The 21,971-nt window shown below is 44.1% G+C and overlaps 1 protein-coding gene across 4 annotated transcripts in view; it reads left to right on the top strand.

Moving 5' to 3' along the window:
• Positions 1-21,971, top strand: part of LOC111868277 (early growth response protein 1) — a 90,046-nt gene that overhangs the window by 46,649 nt on the left and 21,426 nt on the right. The window contains exon 1 of one of the 4 annotated variants that reach the window (XM_023858779.2): positions 671-992. The exons of 2 other annotated variants lie outside the window; for them this stretch is intronic. The gene's annotated coding sequence lies outside the window, so the exon portion shown is untranslated. Of the gene's footprint in view, positions 1-670; positions 993-17,269; positions 17,442-21,971 lie in introns of those variants that run through there. One more of the 4 variants, XM_023858780.2, reaches the window with a different exon arrangement.

Here is a 21,971-nt window from a genome sequence, read left to right as displayed (position 1 = left end):
GTAATTTGTTCGTTTAGTGAAAAAAATTATTTCACAGAGTGTACACTGGACTGGCGCGTAGGGACAAGAAGAAAACCATGCAAGTTGCATGCACGGAAGAGGTTAGAAGTGAATTTTTGTAGAACTTGAGAAGGGACGTCTTGGGAGACAAATACGTAAAATTTGCTGTTAGCTCCAGAAGAAGGACTCCGTTCTGTAGAGTCACTTCACCAGATGGGATAACGTTCGTTAAATATTCCACAATCGTATCCGCATTACAGCTATCTGGCCAGGTTTGTCTCACATCTCAAGGGGCGGTGACGGAAGGGCGATTAGCAGGGGGAAAACCAGAGGAAACTTGTTCGGTACCACTTAGTCCAGCACGAAGTTACCTGGGACTGAACCCCGATGCTTCACGGCGGCACCAAATTGCAGTTATCTCGTCCCGCCGCTAAACCAGCGGTGACCTTCACGATTGGTTCCGAAACAACGTCAGATTGTAGTTGAAGTTGGATATTTACACGATCAAGCAACCTGCTGCGCTAGGTCGCCCGATGGGAATCCGTTCGCTTCTGTGTCGTTCTTCTTCTTCGTCTCTCTTCGTGTATGTTCGGCACTTAAAGTGCTCTAGCGGGGAGGTAACGGGCGGACAGAGTAAAGCGAACCAACAGCCAGTCCGTGTTAGGTTCTCAGTCAGCGCTCGTCTGCCGGTAGTGTAACGGGCGACGCGACACAATCATGAGCGCCAAATATGCACGCGTTTTCTCGTGACAATTGTAACTATGAGGAACTTGGAATTAACAGTGATTATGTGTTATGTTTGTGTTACAACTTCAAAATACTGGACTTTTAAGTAGTGTTTCGTGAAACTTTCGGTTTTCAGTGCAGGTGAAAGTAGTGTTAGTGGAGGTGAGTGCTTCGTCATGTGTTCGTATTATACATAAGTGTGAATGTTGTATTGACCCATCGAAAAAATTCTGGAGAATCGTCGAGTTCCCTCGCTTCAAAACGGGGTAAGATTTATCGCAAATTACAAAATATTCGAGATATTTTATTTCCCCTGTATTTTGTTGTCTGTAAGTCTAGTATTCGGTGTCAACACCAATAGTAGAGTTATATGTTACTTTGGCAACATTGTGGTGCATTTCTTACGGTGCCTTTCCCTTTTTAGACCGGGTTTATTCCCGATGTTTATTTATTGTCAGGTTGGTACTACTAGTTTATTATCTTCTTAGTACCCATGCTGTGTCGCTGGGACAGGTTTTATTCGAGTACTTCGGTTTCCCCTGCCAATCTTCATTCCACCAATCGCTCCACAATCACCCTCACCCATCATCTGGGGCTGGTACAATAGGCCAGAAGTGGCCGCGGTACAAGGGACTTAGTCCAACCCCACTAGCAATAAAAAAAAATAGTACCCATGCTGGTCTACTGTCTTAACTATACTGCGCTACAACTCTTTTTAATTAGCAATAATTCGCTTTTCTTCACGATCATTTCATCATACACACCTCTGTAAACTGGGAATCCTGTACTTCAGCATAATATTGTGTGTAAACAACTCATTGATTCCCTCACCACAATTTCAATATTTTATTGGCCAATAACACATAGAGGGCCTCCCCGTAATAAACATTGACAAATGTAAGGGCAAAATATAAGAAAAAGTAAAGGGCATAAATTTTTTTTTCCTTGATGGTGCCATAAAGAGTCGAAACATGTTCTAAAATAATATGTAAAATATATACACGAATTGTGGTGACGGGACCAATAATAAGGTACAGAAACAATGGCAGATCACAAGATATATAATTCATAAATTTTGTCGTGTGGTTTAGCACATACCATTTACTTTATACGATTGATGGAAGGGTGAATTAAAATTTTACGAGTTTTATTTAAACCTCGGATTGACACTGTAATTACAGACATTACAATGATTCCCGATGTAAATATATATATATTGGTTAAGTAGAAGAAAGTAACTTTTATGTAATAAATGTTAAAGATTATGCTACGCTTCATGGAATAAATATTATGGATTATGTTAATGTTATGTTACGTTGTCATGTCATATTATATTGTTGTGTTATGTTTGTTTGAAATGACAATGGCATTTTTATGTCTAATGTTTCGAGATTTCACATGACAGCATTAATATTTTAGTTTTATTATCGTGTTATTAAACCATTATTTCATTCGTTCATATTCCTGTTGCTCCTTCTGGAGCATAGGGCAACTGTGAAACGCTTCGTTTCACTTCAGTTTCTTATAGACAGTCGGTAGGACTCCTTGGAAGGGGGATCAGCCCGTCGCAAGGCCGCTACATACACACAGAACAACACAGATACAGAATAAACGCACACAGACATCCACGCTTCAAGTGGGATTCGAACCAACGACCCCAGTTTTTGAGAGGGCGAGGACAGTTCATGCCTCAGATAGTACGGCCACTGTGACCGGCTGTTAGACCCTTGGTATAACAGTAGCAGATCATGCTAATTTGCAGAAATATGGTTAGTAGGACTTGGAAACGTTGAAACCTCTTTAAGAACATCAGTGCATGATGCATTAGAGCACGAGTTCTGACATGTTAATGTGACTGCACATGCTGATTTGAGGCAGTGATTTGCAGCAATGCTACAGCATAATGAACTCCTGCAACAATAATCTTCTTGCAGCGTCTAGACATGGAAATATTTCAGTTGTTGCCGGAGAATGAGATTTCAAATCGTGAGGGATTCGCAGTGAAGGAAAGTGGAGTGTTATGGGGCACCCGTTTATTTTCTCCCCTGATTCTTTTCGTAATCCAGAGTCGGAATGAAAATACGTTATTAGCATTAGAAGACATTTTATTCTTCTTCTTCTTCTTCTTCTTCTTTTCTTCTTCTTCTTCTTCTTCTTCTTCTTCTTTTCTTCTTCTTCTTCTTCTTATTATTATTATTATTATGCATTCAGGTGTGCCTTATTGCCCGCCCATTTCACGTTACTCCGACTTCTGTCTGCTTCAGAGCTACGCGAAATTTCTGCAGTTTCTGCAATTCACATCCTTCTTCATTTGAACAAGAAGTTGCAAAAATGCGACTAATCGCTTTGCCCTGTCTGTCTGTCTGTCTCTCTCCACACGCCAACTCAAAAAAAGGTGAAATGATTTGCGCGAAACCTGACATTGCAGAGCTTAAATAAAAGCTGTCATCATGGGTCAAGTTTGGTTAAAATCGGTCAACAACGAAAATTTTACACTAGCGTTTCTGTTCGCATCTCGAGAATTAACTCTTATGTACGTCCCTACGTACCTATCAGAGCCACGAATGTTTTAAAACAAAAGTTATAAAATAAAACTACGTTCACGTCTTACGGCCATTGTCCTTTTTTCTGTAAGTGTTGCAGGTTTTCGCGTTAATTTAACGAGAAGTGGCAGAACACACCACAATTGTTACTCCATGCGCACATTTAACATTGTGCTCACCACTACCTACGGCTCTACAGCCCTTTGTCGGGCCTTGGCCGCTTTTACAGTTCCTTGATCCTATACACAGTCGGTAGGACTCCTTGGACGGGGGATCAGCCGGTCGCAATGCCTCTACCTACACACAGGACAGCACAAACACAGAATAAACGCACAAAGACATCCATGCCTCAAGTGGGATTCGAACCCATGTTCCCAATGTTTGAATTGGCGAAGACAGTTCATGCCCTTAGAGCGCGAGGCCACTGTGATCGGCTGTTCACCACTGCAGTGAGATATTCGTTTGGTGCTTAATTAAGTACAGAGGAAACAACTTCACGTTTATCCCGCTGTTAGTAGCTCACACAGGATAGCGTTGAGCGACTGGATAATTAATGAATAATTTTTTTGAAGGTTGTAGAAGGAAGTGGTTGTGACCTAATTCCCGGCGAAATAAAACCACCATGAGCTGCGGATCACGAAGGAGTTGCCACCTGGACGCTGCGTTCCGTGAACATTTGCGGCCGCGCGGTCCCCGCTCTCTCAGCGCAACAGATCTCCGCGTCTGTCGGTACACCCCGCATCTCGGCCCTTACATCTCATCCCTTCTCCGAAATGCCGACAGCCCGGACAGCGGGAAACAGAAGGTGTTTGACGTCATTAGGGTAGTTGTATTGACGTCACGTTTAACACCCTGAATTCAACCTGTTACGATTGGCTATGGCCACATTGCGTGGCGCTGCGCATGTTGCATTCTACAGGTTGCAGGAGAGTCATTTGCATGAAACAGATTCTGGAATATGGATTGTAAAAGCACAATTTCTGGGAAGGGGGAAGAATAAGCGAAGGGGGGGGGGACATTTCTGCACAGAATGTATTTAGTTTTCTAAATCTGTACTCTATTTAAAGATGCTGTCAGTAACTAAAACTACGTAGCATCTGGTGATTCTGTGACTGGTGAATAATATTCTTTTTAAGTCACTTTACGACATTATCTGCATCTGATGTATAAGGTGCCGCACAGTGAGATGACAGATGAATTGACGAGGATCGGGAAGGGAGCGGTTATGGCATATTAGAAGTTCCATCCCGACATTCGCTTGGAGAGACTGAGAAAACCTAAGACAACCCTCAGAACAGCGGATGTTTCGTTCCAGATTCGAATGGGGTACCTTCCGAATGCAAACCCAGAGCGTTACGGCTAATCCAATCCGCACGGCGGCTAATAATTAATTGAGAGTAAAGTAGAAGAAAGCTGTCATTGCATTTCCCAGGAGGCACTGAGAAGAATCATGAAAACCTCAATTACAATAGCATGTGACCCTGCCGAGATTTGAACTTCGCACCTCAGTGATGCATATAAGACTCCTTACCGGTTTAGCCACCTTAAACGGTTCGTGTACTTTGCTGATATGACGCGAAACAAAATTTAGTTCCCAGGCCGATATACATTTAAGCAGTTGACACCAATGCACATTCCTCTGTATTTATAACCGTTCGGCGGGTTCTTTACTGCCGATTTTTCGTTCCATAGTTATTATTGTGGTATGCAGGCCAGTTGTAGGCAACGACCGCTAAAGAAACAAGTAGCTAACGACCGTTTAGAGGAGCGGTGTTTTCTGTGCGATCCGTGCCGGGATGTTATAAGCGTGACAGTTAGTGGGTGGGTGCGGGGTCGAATACCTCCACCTTAGAGCTGCGAAACGTAGGAGGCGACGAAAAGGGAAGTCTCGAATCTGTGACAGTAAGATAAAGTCGCGAGTCCCACGGGACTCGGACCCGAGAATGACTACGCTGGCGAGTGCCAGCAGCAATTGTAAACGACAGACACGTCCTGTCGTCAGAGAGAGCGCCCCACATCAAAATACCCGCAACTGTCTGACAGTAATATAAATCTGGCCGTAAGCCCCAGATGGGCGACTGGCCGTCGGTCGTAACACAAGACTCAGACTCAGGGGTGAGTCATTCAGAAGAGTAGGAGATTGGTATTAGATGGCCGCCAGTAATGGAGTCAGTCGAGAGTTGCTGTAGCTGAGGAAGGGGAATGTCCCCGTTGGAAGCCGCTACCAAGCAACGGCTAGTGAAGACGTGAGTGTGGACACTTAGTGAGTGTGTGTGTATGTGGGCCGCGCCATAGTTCAAGCGATTAGTCACTGGCTTCCAATCGCGGCGGCCCGGTTTCAATCCCGGGTCTGGTCAAGTGGGATTTGTGGTGGATAAAGTGGCGCTGGGCAGGTTTTCTCTGAGTACTTCGGTTTCCCCTGCCAATCTTCATTCCACCAATTGCTCCACAGTGACCTTCACCAATCATCTGGGGCTGGTACAATAGGCCAGAAGTGGGCGCAGTACAAGGAACTTAGTCCCACCCCACTAGCAATAAAAAAAATTATAGTGTGTGTAATAGTGAAATGTAAATTGTAGTTACGCTCTATATCAAATAATCTAGTAAATCTGATTACCAATCCAAACCCCGTCTATAGTCACTCTAAACCGTGACGCATTATTAGAGATTACTGAAAAGCAATAGAAAATTGTTGATATTTTTAACCTAATTTAGTTGTTACGAAGTTTTCGCTAGGACTGTACTCGAGTTAGAGTAGTTCAGGATGGCGCCTTGGTGCTTTTTGAGTACCGGGGCGCCACCCTGACATTTCTTTCAAATACTCTGACGTGAGAGCTTAATTTCCAACGCCTGGGGTGGAAGCGTCAGCTAATTTAAGTATGCTGTTGTTCAATTCTGCTAACCAGAATGACCGTACCCGTTTCTTTCGATCTGGAACAGGTTGGTGGGTCGCCCGAGCTCTTCGGTTTTGTGACTACACCCTGGCGAGGGGTGCAAGTTACGAAGTTCCTGCTGTCACACGATTTAACTCTTTGAATTTATTCTAAATAATATTTAAAAATCCAGTTCGTACCTCACAGGAAACATTACGCGTTTCTTACGGCACCGTATGCAGTTACGTTAATATTTAAATCCTTTGATCATGAGTATTGTAAACAAACAAAACAAACAAATTCCGTGGTTTTATTCCGGAAGCTAAGTATACCGACCTAGCGACCGCCGCTTGTCGGCGAAGTTAGTGCCAACTTTGGCGGATGGAGGGTGTTGCGGGGTCAGCGCAACGAATTCCCACAGTTGTTAATTTCGATTTTCTATACCTGAGCCGCTATTTCCTTGAAATAGCTCATCAGTTATCCTCACGAGGCTGAGTGAACCCCGTTCCAGACTCACTATTTCTCAGAAAATCTGGCAGCGCCGGGAATCGTACCCAGGACCTCTGGATCTGTAGACAGGAACTTTGACCACTAGACCACAGAGGCGGTCGATTACTCTGAACAGCGACACATGTTTCGGTTACAAAGCAGGGTAACATTACAGAAGTCTGTACAGACAGACAGATATTGGATACCATTTATTTCGAGTTCAGTTACACCGAGCAGGTTGGTGCAACAGTGAAGCTGTAGGCCTGTATCTGGGAGGTGTTCGGTTCGAACCACACCTGTTATGATGACTGATATTTACCGTGATTTTCTTCAGACCTCCCGGAATAGTATTTCGATTATGATGCGACCGCTCCTTTCAAAACTCACTGCAACTGTTCGACACCATGTATAGTCTAGACATTGAAAGCACTGTAAAATAGGCCACAAGAACAAATTTAGATGTACAAAAATTGTTGTGGCTTGGAAATTCGATATGTGAAATGCATACTCTGTAAAGAGAGAAACAGATAAAATTTAGTTACCTATATTGTGTATATCATTTTCATGTTATTTTCTTTCTGGACATTTCTAATAAAATTTATTGAGACTTTTTTGTACTTTGAAAGTGACGAAACTAGGAACAACGCAAGATGTCCCCCGGATAGAGGCGTGTCTCAAAACGTGCATATGTACCACAGGGTCCCAGTGTGAAGATGCCAGGTTAGTCTCATCACAGCAAGGGGAGCGCAGTGACGTAACAACATGTCTGAATCCGTGGGACCGACGCGCGGCCTGACACTATGACCTACTCAAGAAGTCAGTGAAATTATTCAGCACGATATCGTGTGTTTAAATCTGGAGACTGGAGGACTGTTGTTGAAATGTACCGGATTATTTAGGGTCTTGCTTAATTCAGTTAGGATGAAAGCGGCGGTGTCCCGTAACCTACCCAAACGCAACTCTCTGAGAGCAATTATTGATTCTCCCGCGCGAGGGAGGTCACTGCTCGCGTCATCACTCCGGTCGGCCCTACGACCTTGACGAGGGTTGGAATTAGAGCAGGGCGGGGTTGACATCGTGACATCCACAGGTTGTCAGTAGCTAGACTGTGCACCGCGAATTTACACGATGATAGATGAGTCATCAATTCAGAAAGGATCTGCAAAGAAGCGATTGTTAGTCTAGATCTCCGGAATTATGGAAGGACTGACGGAAAAAAACCACGAGAAGTCTCAGGACAACCGATATTCTGGCCGAGATTCGAACTCGGCACCTCCTGAATAAAAGTCTAGAGCGGTGTCGCTATCTAAACCCATATGTTAATTTATCTTATTTTTGTATTGCTAGCGGGGTGGGACCTAGTCCCTTGTGTTGCTAGTGGGGTGGGACTAAGTCCGTTGTACTGTGGCCACTTCTGGCCTATTGTACCAGCCCAAGATGATAGGTGAGAGTGATTGTGGAGCAATTGGTGGAATGGAGACTGGCAGGGGAAACCGAAGTACTCGGAGAAAACCTGCCCCAGCGCCACTTTGTCCACCACAAATCCCACTTCACCAGACCCGGGATCGAACCCTGGCCGCCGCGGTTGGAAGCCAGCGACAGACCGCTTGAGCTATGGCGCGGCCCCTAATTTATCTTAAATGTGTTTATTCATTTAAGGACGCAGTCAGTAATTCAGCGTCTAATAAGACAATGGATTCGTAAGGATATGTAGGGAAGCGATCATGCGGCATATTTTTCCCTGTTTTCTTAGAATATAGGGTCTTGGTTGGAGAATTCGCTGTCCTCAGCGCTTCGTCGTTTTCCTCAGTATATATACACATAAGTCATGGCTTTATAGAGAAGCTACATCTGTATAGTCACTATCCATTCGACAGAAAGCTGGCTGATGCATTGAGGTCACAACAGTGAATTAAATTTATTCTAATTTTACTAAAATACCGTATTTACGCATGTATAGGCCGCTTGCGTGTATAGGCCGCAGCACAATTTTCAGACAGAAATTATAGAAAAAATAATTTTCTTGGAATGTTATTTCAGGAGTAGAACACTCTGTATTACTAATTATGAATATAATTGTTTTTAATGAATTTTGATTTCGAATATTTCAAATATAAGCCGCACCCCAGTTTTCCTCTTGAATTTTTGGCAAAAAAATGTGCGGCCTATACATGCGTAAATACGGTAAATTCAAATTAATTAAGTAAAAATAACGAAAATTAAAAAATAAGATAAAAATAAGTAGCTTATGCAGTTGAAAGAGAATCATTAATTAGCTTAATCGATCAATGGCTTGAAGATTTACTGCTTTGGGGGGAGAGGGGTGAGAGGCCTTGTAGTCTGTTAAATAAGTATCATTATTTCTGAAGAACCTGCTACCTGAAGATGGAGGCAGCACAATCCTCCGAAACGTTGGTAACTAGCCCGTGCAGAGTCATAAGCAGGATCGATCTTTACAGTGGCGGCAGTGAGAAACGCGAAGCTCAGAACCTACTGGATCTGGCAACACCGTAACCTAGAGACCATCCGACGTACAAAATAGCGAACTGTAGAACACCATTCGTGTCCCAGTTTTCGCTCTTCAAGATACGCAAATCTGCATTGTGCTACAAGCAGGAGGGTCCATAGATTTTGCAATTTACCTAACCCATCCAGCTGCACTATGGCCCTGGGGTCGACACAGCGTCTAACAGAAAGGAGTACCAGGAATCTTTCCAGGGGGTGAAAGGTAGCCGGCGTGTTAAGACTGGCAAACTCACCGCCATCTGTGAGCCGATTATCTAGAAAATGTGGGAGCCTAAACATCTGACAACCCTATGGACCTCTACGGCCTGTTACAGGGATAGCTTTACTTTTTAATCTATACTGTAAAGCTCTTTGCTGGTGGGTAGCACAATTATCGCTTATATTTCTTCCTACGGAGAATTTCTTCAAGAAATAGAATGTGATAACCAGGGCCTGGATTTTGATGACATGAAAATATTTTAAAAATGACCTATAAAATGACCAAAAAAAATTCCATAAAAATGACCTAAAGAAGGAAAGAAAGAACACTTCGTTTCCATGTTATTCACATTTCAGAAAACATGAAGAAAAATTCCCTAAATTGTCCAAAAATGACAAGAAATACCCTTAAAAGCCCAAAAATTTACCAAAAAATTACCCCCAAAATGAAAAAGAAGACTTTAAACCTAAAAATGTCAAAAAATGACAAAAAAATTACCTATAAAATTTACATTTCTGTAACCAGCAGCTCATATCCGAGATTTATATATTTAAGAGCATCGCATAGGATACAAGGAAAAAAAGATGACATATCATCAAAATCCGGGCCCTGGTGATAACTCTTCGGAGCATTAAAGCAGTGAGAGACAGAAATGTAAGTGAAAGGGAAAGCCGTAAGATGAGGAACACTTTGGGGGAAGGGGGAGAAGGAGTATAATTTTGTTAGAAGATTGCCAGGCTTGTCCGCTCCCGCTTCTGGTAAGAGCACTCTGGAAGTCGAGAGGTTAGGATAGAAGCACTGGCTTGAGACATGGGTTACGGAATGTTGAGGCATGAACTTCATCTAAATAATATTTAAGAATCCAGTTCGTACCTCACAGGAAACACACTGCGTCTCCTTAACAAAGCCCAACCGGTTAATGCTGTTAAGGGAAATAATCGCTGTTTTTACTGCGAGAATATATAAACTCTCTGAGCATAACGTACAGTATTTTCAGAACGTACTTGCAGTAACCACTGCGCTTTAAAGCCTTGACAGATTTTTCAGTACCTGACTTTTCGTTGGTTATTTAACGACGCTTTCAGTAGCGTGGCTATGTGGTCGAGGGAAAGGATGCCCGGTGATGCAGCCGAGACTCGAAATGAGCACCTCTCGAATACAAGTTACAGCGTTTGGCGTTTTTAGTGCTCATTAGACCTTCTCTAGAAGAATGCCAGTGCACGGAACTTGAAGCCGTCCACGCAGAATGCAAGAACGTGTAAGGAAATGACTTTCCGTCCCCGCAGCTCCCCGTGTGGGGGTAACGAGATTTCAGATTGTGCGACATTGCTGACTGTGACGTAGTAAACAGACACGCGCCCCCTTTTCCCGCTCAATCGATCGATGTGAATCGAAGCTTACACGAGCAAGCGAGGTTCCGGCCGGTGGTTCCCTCTTGCTCTTGTCGGGTCAAGGTCTGGAAGCGCCACGTGGCAGCACCTGTCAGTGTCAATCCCCTTACAGCGTTTCTTTTCAGTTGTGTCGCCAACGTCAGACGTTTACTACACGGAGTTCTAAAGCGTAAAATCATCTGTTACAATTGGGTCCCTAAGTTTCTGTGTGGGGGACAATGCTACCGCAGAGTAGTATCAGTTGTCAGGTTATCTCAGCTGCGTTGGCGCGTTAATATTTTCTGTGTTTGTCGCCGTGTACTTTAGTAAATAGGTACCAACGCTTCCAAATAACCTTCCTCGATCTTCAAAGTAGAAGACGCTGGCATCAGGTTCCTACGAAACGTCTGTAGATGCTTACCGATCGTTCTATACTGCTTCGCATTCCAGGCGACCATAATATTAATACAGTCATTGTAAAGGCTGGAGAATATACTTGTTAATAAAATACTTTGGGTACAATCATAAAAGGGAGTCTGCAAGGCTCAGTCGGTATAGTGACTGGGTTACTGGCTGGACGACTAAGGAATCGGAGTTCGAATTCCGGCAGGGCCAGAAGTTTTTTCATTTTTACATAACGTCCAGACTGGTTGTGGGGTTCACCCACTTTCCTATCCAGCGTATACCGGGGGCTATGCCCCCCAGGAGCAAAGCGGAGGGGCGTGAAGCTGACCACTCATCTCTATTTAGAGCAGAGGTTAAGAAAGAGCGGAGCCATACCTCTACTCCCCATATATTTTCATATTCTTTTGCATAATTAATCAAGCACAGGGAAAGCTTTACATTTATCTCATGATCATAAAAAATGGATGATTTTCAAGATGAATATCATACTTTGGGAACTCTTACAAAAACACTCGAGAAAGGAACGAAACAATACAGTAGTCTTCATTGGACTAACAAAAGAGAGCAGTGGGTTTGCGTGTGGAGAAGGAATTACGTGAAGGTTGGAGAAATTATGTTTCAGAGAAGGGGAGAATGGAGCAGAAATGGAATAAAACACTGATATCGTGAGAATGAGTGCGGTGTGATTGAGATGGAATATAAGAAGATTATGCTGAAAGCGGTGTTATATAACATAAAATTGATAAAAGAGAAGGGGCACATCCCATAAGAAATTTGGTGTTACGCGAAAGGGCACACAGAACGTAATAATAAGCAGAATTATAGTAAAATATGCATTTGTAAGTGGCATAAACTAGCTGCATTGACAATTAGACATCCTATTGAAACATGTTTCATACAAACTTTTTTTTTTGGGGGGGGGATTGGACAGTTACTGAATCTCTGTTCACAAACCATTCAGCTTACGATTTCGTTCTCATCCGGTTGTTTCAAGTGTAACTTCTGCCGAACAAAGATGAACGGTTTCTTCAGAAGTCGTGACAATTCTCCAGTGGTTTGCCTCTGCCATGCTTCGTTTTCCTTGCAAAACCATATACTGTGCAAGTGGTAAGCCCTATGAGCGAAGAAACCCTGTAAAACAGTGTTGCTATAAGTACCGCATGCCCTCTTTTAGTGCTAATTAAAATAATCTGTGAATTATGCTCACAAATTGTATTTATGTTTCCTACGATTTTAAGGAGGAGTCACTGCTATTTTTTTTCCTAATCTGTAGTGGTCTTTACTGTGGCGCGGTGTTTCCTGTGAGGTACGAACTGAATCTTTAAATACGACGTAAAAGAAATTCTTTCTTTTTTCTTCTCTATCTCCCTTGGGGACAGAAGAGGATATTGTCATTTGAAGGAGAAAGCTATAGATCGCATCAAGTGGAGGAAATGTTTTGGAAGAGACTGTGGACCTGTCGTCTTGACAGATTACTGATGATGATGATGATCTCAAATAAAGCAACAGCACAGATAGGAACTAATATTAGGTTCTCGTATTTAAGCCGGACTGCTGGCTACAAGTCAGTTTGCATCCGGAAGGTCCTGCGACCGGCCAACTCGATCAAGGTTTTCCGCGATTTTTCTCGGTCCTAGAGCGAATGCTGAGTTGGTACCCAAATCCCACGTTGCATTGCATGCTTCACATGCATCCCCCCCCCAAAAAAAAGAATTCGCCCCAATGTAGCCCTCCCAATTTTAGATCAAATTTCACTTTAATGCAGCCCTTCCATCGTTGATACTAAAATTAATTGCTATTATATGCAGTAAAGCCCCGACTCAACGTCTCTCCTCTGCTCATAACACTTTCCCCATCCACCATAAGTGCATTGTGTCTCGCTGTCTTCTTGCTCTCAAAAAGTCTCTGTACTCTTGGCGAATTTATGAGGTTCTACCGACCAAGCAAAGCGGAATTCCGCTGAAAATTTTCTTAAAATCCTTACGAATTTTCACTTTTATTTTAATGCTAACGGCCGTCATGACCTCCATCATAACCACATAGGAAAAGTAAACAGGTTGTTCCTATCCTTAATCAGGCATCACGCCACGAAGAGGTATTGAGAAGTGGAGGTGTAGCTTCGCTCATTATTCAGCCCCCAATGATGAATATAATTTCAAAAATACTAGCCCGCAAAACATTTTTGTTGCTACCGACACGACTTACATCTTGGTTCTTCCTGCCGTCTTCAGGATCTACCAATATGCGTATTAACTTCCAGAATGAGGGAAGAGAGACGTCAGCCTGCACGGTAATGCGATCAGACCAGCATTCTCACATGTCTTGTAGTAATGGCAAGAAAATACAGCAGATTTCTGAAAGAGCTCACTTTCGCAATCAAGAAGCAGCCTAGGGATTGAAGATGGACAGACAACCGCATAATAACAAACCCGACCAATTTGGCCTGTGCAATTTGACCAGGACTACATAACGTGAATAGGGATCAGGAGCAGCTCAGTCAGCATAGTGACCAAGCTACTTCTCGAACGACTGGGCAACCAGACTTCGATTCTAGGCAGGACAAAATGTTCTTCTCTTCTCCACAGAATTCTTAACCAACTCCGGTATCGCGTGCCCATGCAGCGAGCCGGAAGGTCGCAGGTTCGATTCCTGATGAGGTCATGACCTAATCCTACCAGTCGCACTGTGGCCCTGGGGTCGACTCAGCCTCTAACACAAATGAGTACCAGGAATCTTGCTGGAGGTTAAAGGGCGACCGGCGCGTAAGGCTGACAACCTCACGGCCATCTGTGAGCCGATTGTCTAGAAAATATGGGAGCCTCGACATCTCACAACCCTATGTGCCTACAGGGCCTGTTGCAGCGATAGCTTAACCTCTCCACAGAGTTGCAATCGGTTCTGGGGCCCACTCACTCCCCTATCCCATGGGTACCAACGACTTTTTCTGCAGGAGTAAAGCTGAGGAGCTTGAAGCTGACAACTCACCCTGCTCTATTACCGTGATTAAGAACTCTTGGAGCTATACCTGCACTCCCGGATACGTCTTCATGGCGTGGTTCTATCTGTATGTCTGTCTGTAGCCCTTTGTTGGACCCTGGCCGGTTTTTAGGTTTTTTATTCCTATACGCAGTCGGTATAACTCCTTTGACGGGGGATCAGCCCGTAGCAAGGCCACTACCTGCACGCAGGACAACACAGACACAGAATAAAAGAACACAGACATCCATGCCTCATTTGGAATTCGAACCCACGACCCCAGTGTTCGAGCGTGCGAAGACAGTTCATGCCTTAGACCTCGCGGCCACTGTGATCGGCTCACAAAATTCCAAGAATTTTTTTTGAACCTGAAATTTCAGTAGCCTGTTCACAAGAGCCTCATGTATGCATTCCGCATTTTCCCAACCTATTTAAAATCCATTTTAATATTATCCTCCCATCTATAGTTACGTCTTCCTAGTAATTACCTTTCAGATTTTCATGCCAAATCTTTGCATGCATGTCTCCTGCGTGCTACATGGACTGCCCTTCTCCTTGAGTCGATCATTCTAATAATATTTGGAGAGAAGTAGGGTTACAGATTATGAGGCTCCAGCCTCCATTATGTCTGTGTCCTCGTTAAGTTTGCAGCAGAACTTCGCTTCCTGTCGCTTGTCACGGCGCCGCACTGAAATTGTAACTGACGTTTGTTGGCTGAACATGTAGTTCTATGCTGAAAGAGTGTTGACTTCTAACTTCTGCATCACCTTACGTGACAAGTGCTACGAGCAGCGTGTCCGAGCAATTAAGTCGCGGCTTTCAGCAGACTTGCGCGGTGCCCTGCGCTGGGCTCTTCAGGATCCACAGCTCTGCTCTCTGCGCTTCTGGTTAATGGCATTGTCAGTGTGGCACTGTAGGGACACGAAGTGTACAGGGTCAGAAGGAAGGAGACCACTGGGAAGACCAAGGAGTAGATGGGTGGACAATTTTAGAGTGGATCTTAGATAGGATGGGATGGTATGGATTGGATAGTTCTGGCTCAGGATAGGGACCAGTGTAGGGCTCTTGTGAACACGGTAGTGAACCTTTGGGTTCCATAAAATGCTGGGAAATTCTTGAGTGGCTGCAGATTTGGCTTCTCCTCAAGAAGGGCTCAGCTCCATAAGTAAGTAAGTAAGTAAGTAAGTACAGGGCGGGTTGAGGTAGCGTATCTTTCCGGACGGTAAGTGCTGGGTTCGATTCTTGGCCGGGACACCGGATATTGTAACTGAGGTAGGCCACGACAGCTTCTTTTGAATTCCCTTGTTCATCTCGTATTAACCTATTATTCGAGGCTATATAGTCGATATAACGTCCCGCTAACAGAACTCTTGAATGGAGAATGTATTAAATTTTAAACAGAATGAAATTAAATTCATTCAGCTGTCAGATAATAAAAGTCGGAGGTTCAAATAGATGTACATAAAATGTCGCCATTAGGCATGGTCCAGAGGCAGTTGCATTCGTCGTCGCGTGTCCTCAGCATTGAATTTACTGTCCATCTGCCTTGCTATCTATCTAAGTATCTTTTTCTCCAGCTCTTGCCCAAAGTGACCGATTTCCAAGAAGTTTCTTACAGTTTTTTTTTTCACTGGCTCTTCCAGCGCATTCAGGCCCCAGGCCTCTTATTCAGTTCCGTAATCATTTTTCACAGACGGTAGGACTCCTTGGACGAGTGATCAGCTCTTCGTAAGGTCTCTACCTAAACAGAAGACAACACAAACAGAATAAACACATACACACACCAAACATCCATGCTTTGAGTGCTATTTGAGTCCATAATACCGGCGTTCGAGGGAGCGAAGACAGTTAATGCCTTAGACCGCTCGGCTACCGTGACCGGAAGTTTCTTCCTATAAAAAAGTAAAATTAAAAGTTCTTCCTATATGAATTCTAAATACGTGTTATGATTAGTTTCTAGTCTGTCTCTTTTATGAGATATATCCTAAAAGTTACGACATTTATACGGTATTTATCCATGGCTTGTAGTCCGCAAGCGAACTATACCAACCGAGCGACCGCCACTTGTCGGCGAAGTTAGTGCCAACTTTTGCGGATAGAGGGTGTCACATGGTCAGCGCAACGGATTCCCACGGCCGTTAATCTCGGTTTACTAGACCGGAAATTTATACGGTATTGTTTTTTAAATGTTTTTTGTGGGTCCTTGTGTCCGCCAGTTCGTGTCCTCTCCCCGTAATAACTTTCGAATCAATGGAGAATTTTCCTTGCTATCAAGAACACCAACATTACTCTCCTGCGAACTTCAGAGATGGCAGAGACTCTAGCGGCAGTGCAGTGTTTTACAAATTTTTGTGAGGATATATCTCACATGAAATCAGCCGGAACTGAACCCGAGGCTCCGCCGTGAGAAGCCAGTACCTTGAGCTATGGAACGGCCTGACTACAGTTTTCAGTAGAAAGGCAGAGCAATCAGACAGCAAATATTGACATTACTCCAAAACCTTCGATACCCAAAACTGCACCCATGTTGATCTTCATGCATTGTTGACAAACAAGAGAAGAAGAATGTTCCTTTATGACGTCATGTCCTGTACACTGTCAGATTGATACACCTGTATGGTACATTTTAGCGGCGTGCCAGAGTAGTATCATTTGGGCCTCACAACCTGAACAGGATGTACCATAAATACGTATATATGGAACAGAACTTTGGACAGTTGCAAAACTGGTGATGGGGGGATCAGATTAAAGCGGATCGTAAAGGAGTACAGTGGGATAATGTGGATTGGATTCATCTGGCGGAGGATAGGGTCCAGTGGCGGAATGTTGTTGTTATTAGAGGGGGTAGACCAGTAGTGGCGGAGTGTTACTCACATTGTTATGAACTTGGTGTTCATATAACGGCGGTGAATTTCTTTAGTAGCTGAGCGACTGTGAGCTTCTCAAGAAGAACCCCGCTCCATGGAATTAGTTAAGGTAGGCTCTTTTGAATACGGTAATGAACATTCGGGTTCTATGAAAGGCGGAGAATTTCCTTGAGTAGTTTGGCGACTGTGAGCTTCTCAATACGAGCCTACGCATTAACACACTGAAATATTTCTTGTGGTTTGTTTTGTGACACTGTTAGTAGCTTGACTGTAGAGCGCCGAATGACTAGTGAATGATGAATTGGAAAGGATTTGGAAGCTACGTGGCCAAACCGAGGTACCATCGCGGGAATTTTTCTGGAGAGATGAGGAAAACCACGAAAATCCTCAGTTTTTTCCGGTGTACCGACAGAGATTCAAACCGAGCATCTCTCGAGTGTGAATAGAAAGCTTTATCGCTGCACAAGGTTGGTTAATTGCTTAGTCAGCTGGCATCTATCTATCTATATATATCTATATCTATCTATCTATATCTATCTATCTATCTATCTATCTATCTATCTATCTATGGTTGGACATTGGCCTCTTTTTCAGTTCCTTGATCTTTTACACATTCGGCTGGATCCCTTGGACGGAAGATCAGGCCGTATCGAGGCCGCTACCTGCACACAACACAGAACAAATGCACACAGACATCAGTGCCTCAAGAGGGATTCGAACCCATGTTCCCACTATTCGAGCGGCCACTGTGATCGGCGACAGCTAGCATATGGGATTTATATGTGAACAGAATGAGACATTTTCGGTAGCCGAATTTTATTTTGTAACTTTGTAAGCCTACTAAGGTTGTTTTTGTTTACGAGTAGTTAGGTATGTCACTAGCCTATTGTGAAAACAAAGAATTTGAGCCTGGAAACATGTGAGCCAAGCAAACAGAATAACAGAATAAATGCTGTTATATGCTTGGAAAGAAAAATAAACCGAGACAGACGACAGCTCCTCCCAGTCTGAAAGTGTGTGTGTGTGTGTGTCACTGCTCTGACAAGCGGAGAGGTAAACAAGTGTTTCACTGGTTTCTTTGAATTAGCGGTTATGTCTTTGTCTTGTACATGGCAGTTTCTTGGTCGCTACAAGCGCAACAGACTGTATTGTAATCTGTTTGAGTTCACTAAAATCCATCAAAATCATCATCATCGGTAAAACAGCCATTTTTGAGCCATATCCTTAGAAGAATGTGACAGATTTGAAGAGACCGTCCGGTTTTCATTTCTGTGGATTTCGCATACATTTTTTTTTTTTTTGCAGTGAAAAGTGATCAGCCTCGCGTCCAACCCCCAGTCTGGAGGGCCAAGTCTCTTTATTTATATCCCCCAGCTACAGGGTGGCCCACTTATACCCCCAGGTACTGCGTTTCCTTTTCGTGGCCTCCTACGACTCGCAGGGCTACGGTGGAGGTATTCGAACCCGTCTCCACGAGGGGGCACAGCAAAATCACATCTCGTAAATATTGATTGTGATTTGACTGAAACATATCACGATCACATCTTATAAGTATTATAATTTCACTAAAGTATTAGAGATCAGTGATTCTCAAACTGTTGCACCTTGGCCCCCGGCTTGTCGTTTCGTTAAAAACCCATAATCACACCACAGTAAAAGCTTAGCTTCACTTTTACCAAGAAGTGTATTTTTAGCCTACTTTCCTTATTTTGAAAAAAAAGAGGGTAGGTTTATGCGATCTCCATGCTGTCTGTATATCTCGCCCCAATCAACTTTTAATGTCTGAACCAGTCTTTACGAAACTTCATATGTAGCCCATCTCAATGGCGTACTTCATAAACCCCTCCAATCAATCTGTTTGTCTGTATGTGTATCCCCATATCGTTGCCAGTCAACGGCTCGATATAAACGTTACCGTGGCAACGAGTACACGCAACAATAGAAGAATTGTTGGACGTCCCGTGTCGTATTAATGGAGAGCCTGTGGGTCGGTGGGATTCTCCCAGTCGTTTCAAGGCAATGGCTCGGTAACCACGTTCCCGTGGCAACGAATAATTGTCGTAGGTGTCATTTTCTATGCGGTCTGTGTCATATCAAAAGAAAGTAGGCGATTAATTCTTCCCAGAACTTCTTGTTGCTATCCCACATCCCATACAGCTGACAGAGAACTGCCGCCGGTCCCTATGGCACGATTGGTTACATCTCCTAAATAGAAATCTCAAAAGCAGAGCACAGTTTTTTTACGAAAATGCGAGGCCAATTTAAAATTTGGACTATTTAAAACTTGTGGCATAGTTGCAAGAGAACATGCAAAATCCTCTTTAAGTAGAATAGTCATATTTTTACGAGAAAGTTGGGGTTCAGCCACAAAATCTTAAGAAAGCAGAGAATGACGTCACGTGACATGCGCAGAATGGGTGCAGACGGTGCCTGGCTACTGTGGATAGAGGAGCAACCTGTTGAGAGATGCTGTGTGTACTGATAGCAAGCAGACAGTGAGGTGATTCCGGGAAAGGAGAGTTGTAAACACTGCTTCGTTCCACTGAACTGTCTAATCACTTCAGACATGCGCAGCTGGTACTGAAACTCAACGGCGGCACTTTTCTTTACGTTACGTAGCTTTGAAGTCTGGCCTCTACAGCCCCTGTAATCAGGACTGCTACAGTTTCTGGATCCTTCGGTTACAGGAGTGTACACATAACGCAACAACATGGCGCCTTCAATCATTTCTATTGCCCTTATCTCGAAAATCTCTCAAGATGTACAGAGTAAGTGTAATGAGCGCATAGTTGAAAGATAAAGCTATCCCTGTAACAGGCCGTGGAAGCCCATAGGATTGTGAGACGTCGAGGCTTCCACATTTTCTAGATAATCGGCTCATAGATGGCGGTGAGGTTGTCAGCCCTACGCGCCGGCCGCCCTTTACCCCCGGGAAGATTCCTGGCACTCATTTCTGTTAGAGGCCAAGTCGACCCCGGGGTCATAGTGCGGCTGGAAGGATTTAAGTCAATTGAAAAATGCACCTCGTCGGGATTCGATCCCACGACCTCACGGCTTGTTGCATAGTGCCTCAACCAGCTACGCTGCCGCGTGCCCACACGTGTTTCAATTTAATTTATTATATAACCTCAGTCCGGTCTAGAAAACCGAAATTAACGGCCGTGGGAATTCGTTGCACTGACCCCGCAACACTATCTATTCGCTAAAGTTGGCACTAACTTCGCCGACAAGCGGCGGTCGCTCGGTCGGTATATTTCGCTTGCGGACTCAAACCACGGAGGATTTTTGTACATAACCTCAGTCCGTAACATCATTCGCGGCGATACGAGTGCACACTGCGTGAGTTGTTCTCAATGTACGAGCAGAAACGCAGGGTTTGCGTAAACGTCTACCAAACTACACGGCATGACATGCGAAGAGGTAGAATTTATTATTCATGGTCACCGCCATGAGACCGGCATATCTCATTATGAGATAACTTTCCAATGAAGCTGCTCGTTTGCCCCGTGTCATATCTCAGGCGGTTAGTGTAGGCTTCCCACCGCGGCGGCCCGGGTTCCATCCAAGATCACTTTATATGGGATTTTTGGTGGACATAGTGGCGTTGGGGCAGGTTTTCTCCGAGTACTTCTGTTTCCCCTGTCAATTCTGATTCTACCGACTGCTCCACACTCATCATCTATCATCCGGGGCTGGTAAATAGGCCAATTAGTGGCCGACAAGCCGAGTGGACTCAGTCTCACCCCACCGCAAGAAACTAAAAAACTGAACTAACCTGCTCGTTCTTTTCAAAATGAACTAAAAAGTTACGGCTCTGATAACAAGTTTTCTTTTCATGTACATAAATCGTGATCCTGTTTTGTTTCCGCATGACAACGAGAGACCATCGCCAAGACGAACAAATGATACAGAATTCGAAAGACTGAATTCGGATATTCTGTGTATTCCAGTCAGGGTATATTCGTTCACTTTTGAGCCCGGTTAATAAAAACATTGACTAAACGTATTAAGTCGGGGGCTCCCAAAATTCGTGATACCGCGACTCTTCCCCGTAAAATAATAGATACATTTATGCGATTTGCACGAATAATAAAGACACTGATGTACGCGTACATTAGGATTAATGAGAGAGAGGAATCGAGCCCGTGTCTGACGGCTGCGAGCACAGTTTCCGAAAGCACGAGTATTAAATCTTGCTGGCTTGCCAAAAAATGTGCATGGATACAAATATTTGTTAAATAATTCACGAGAACCCAGCGCCCCCCCCCCAAGGTTTCGCGACTCACAGTTTCATAAACCATGTATGTATGTATATATACCGAGTTAATCTAACTTAGGGCGGCCGCACACCAACTGCGTCAAGACAAGCATCAAGACATGAGACAAAAAAACAGTCATGCTTCATTCGTGATTGGTCAGATGAAGCTGACGTCAGCATCATGACTCAGACCGGTGTGTGGCCGTTTTCATAATCTCATTTGTTTCAACTGTGCTCCTTTCTATGCGTCATGTCGGCGACATAATGTCTTGAGTGTTACATGTCTTGACGCATGCCCGTGTGTGGCCTACCTTATGATTGTTTCCCTTAAGTTCTGCTTGGCAGGTCCCAACTACAAGTGTCTCAAAATTTCAAAATCCGGAGATCCCATACGTTGTTTTCTTTTCGTCATAAAAATTCTCCTGGAGCTTACGCCCGCGGACTAGTTCGGCGAGATGGACACACACGCACACAGATGCTATCATCTTTAGATCGTTTCATAGTGTGTGTGTTCTGGACTCCTATTTCACGGGTGATGACGTCAAAGCCTCTGAACTCTTGGATGGAAAGCCCACTCCCGAAACTAGACGCTACAGGTGTGTGACCGACCTCAGGAGGCGCTAATCAGTGCAGTGTGCATCAGCACACTCCCGCTGTGTGCTGGCGGAGGCTCGGGCTCGGACATGGGTTACTAGATTCTTGGTGCACGGACCGGAAATGGCGCAGGCCTTTTTTATGG

This window comes from Cryptotermes secundus, unplaced genomic scaffold (genome assembly GCF_002891405.2).
Source record: "Cryptotermes secundus unplaced genomic scaffold, Csec_1.0 scaffold966, whole genome shotgun sequence".
NCBI lineage: Eukaryota > Metazoa > Arthropoda > Insecta > Blattodea > Kalotermitidae > Cryptotermes > Cryptotermes secundus.
Note: the sequence above shows the minus strand (reverse complement) of the source record. Positions and strands in the feature narration are given on the sequence as shown.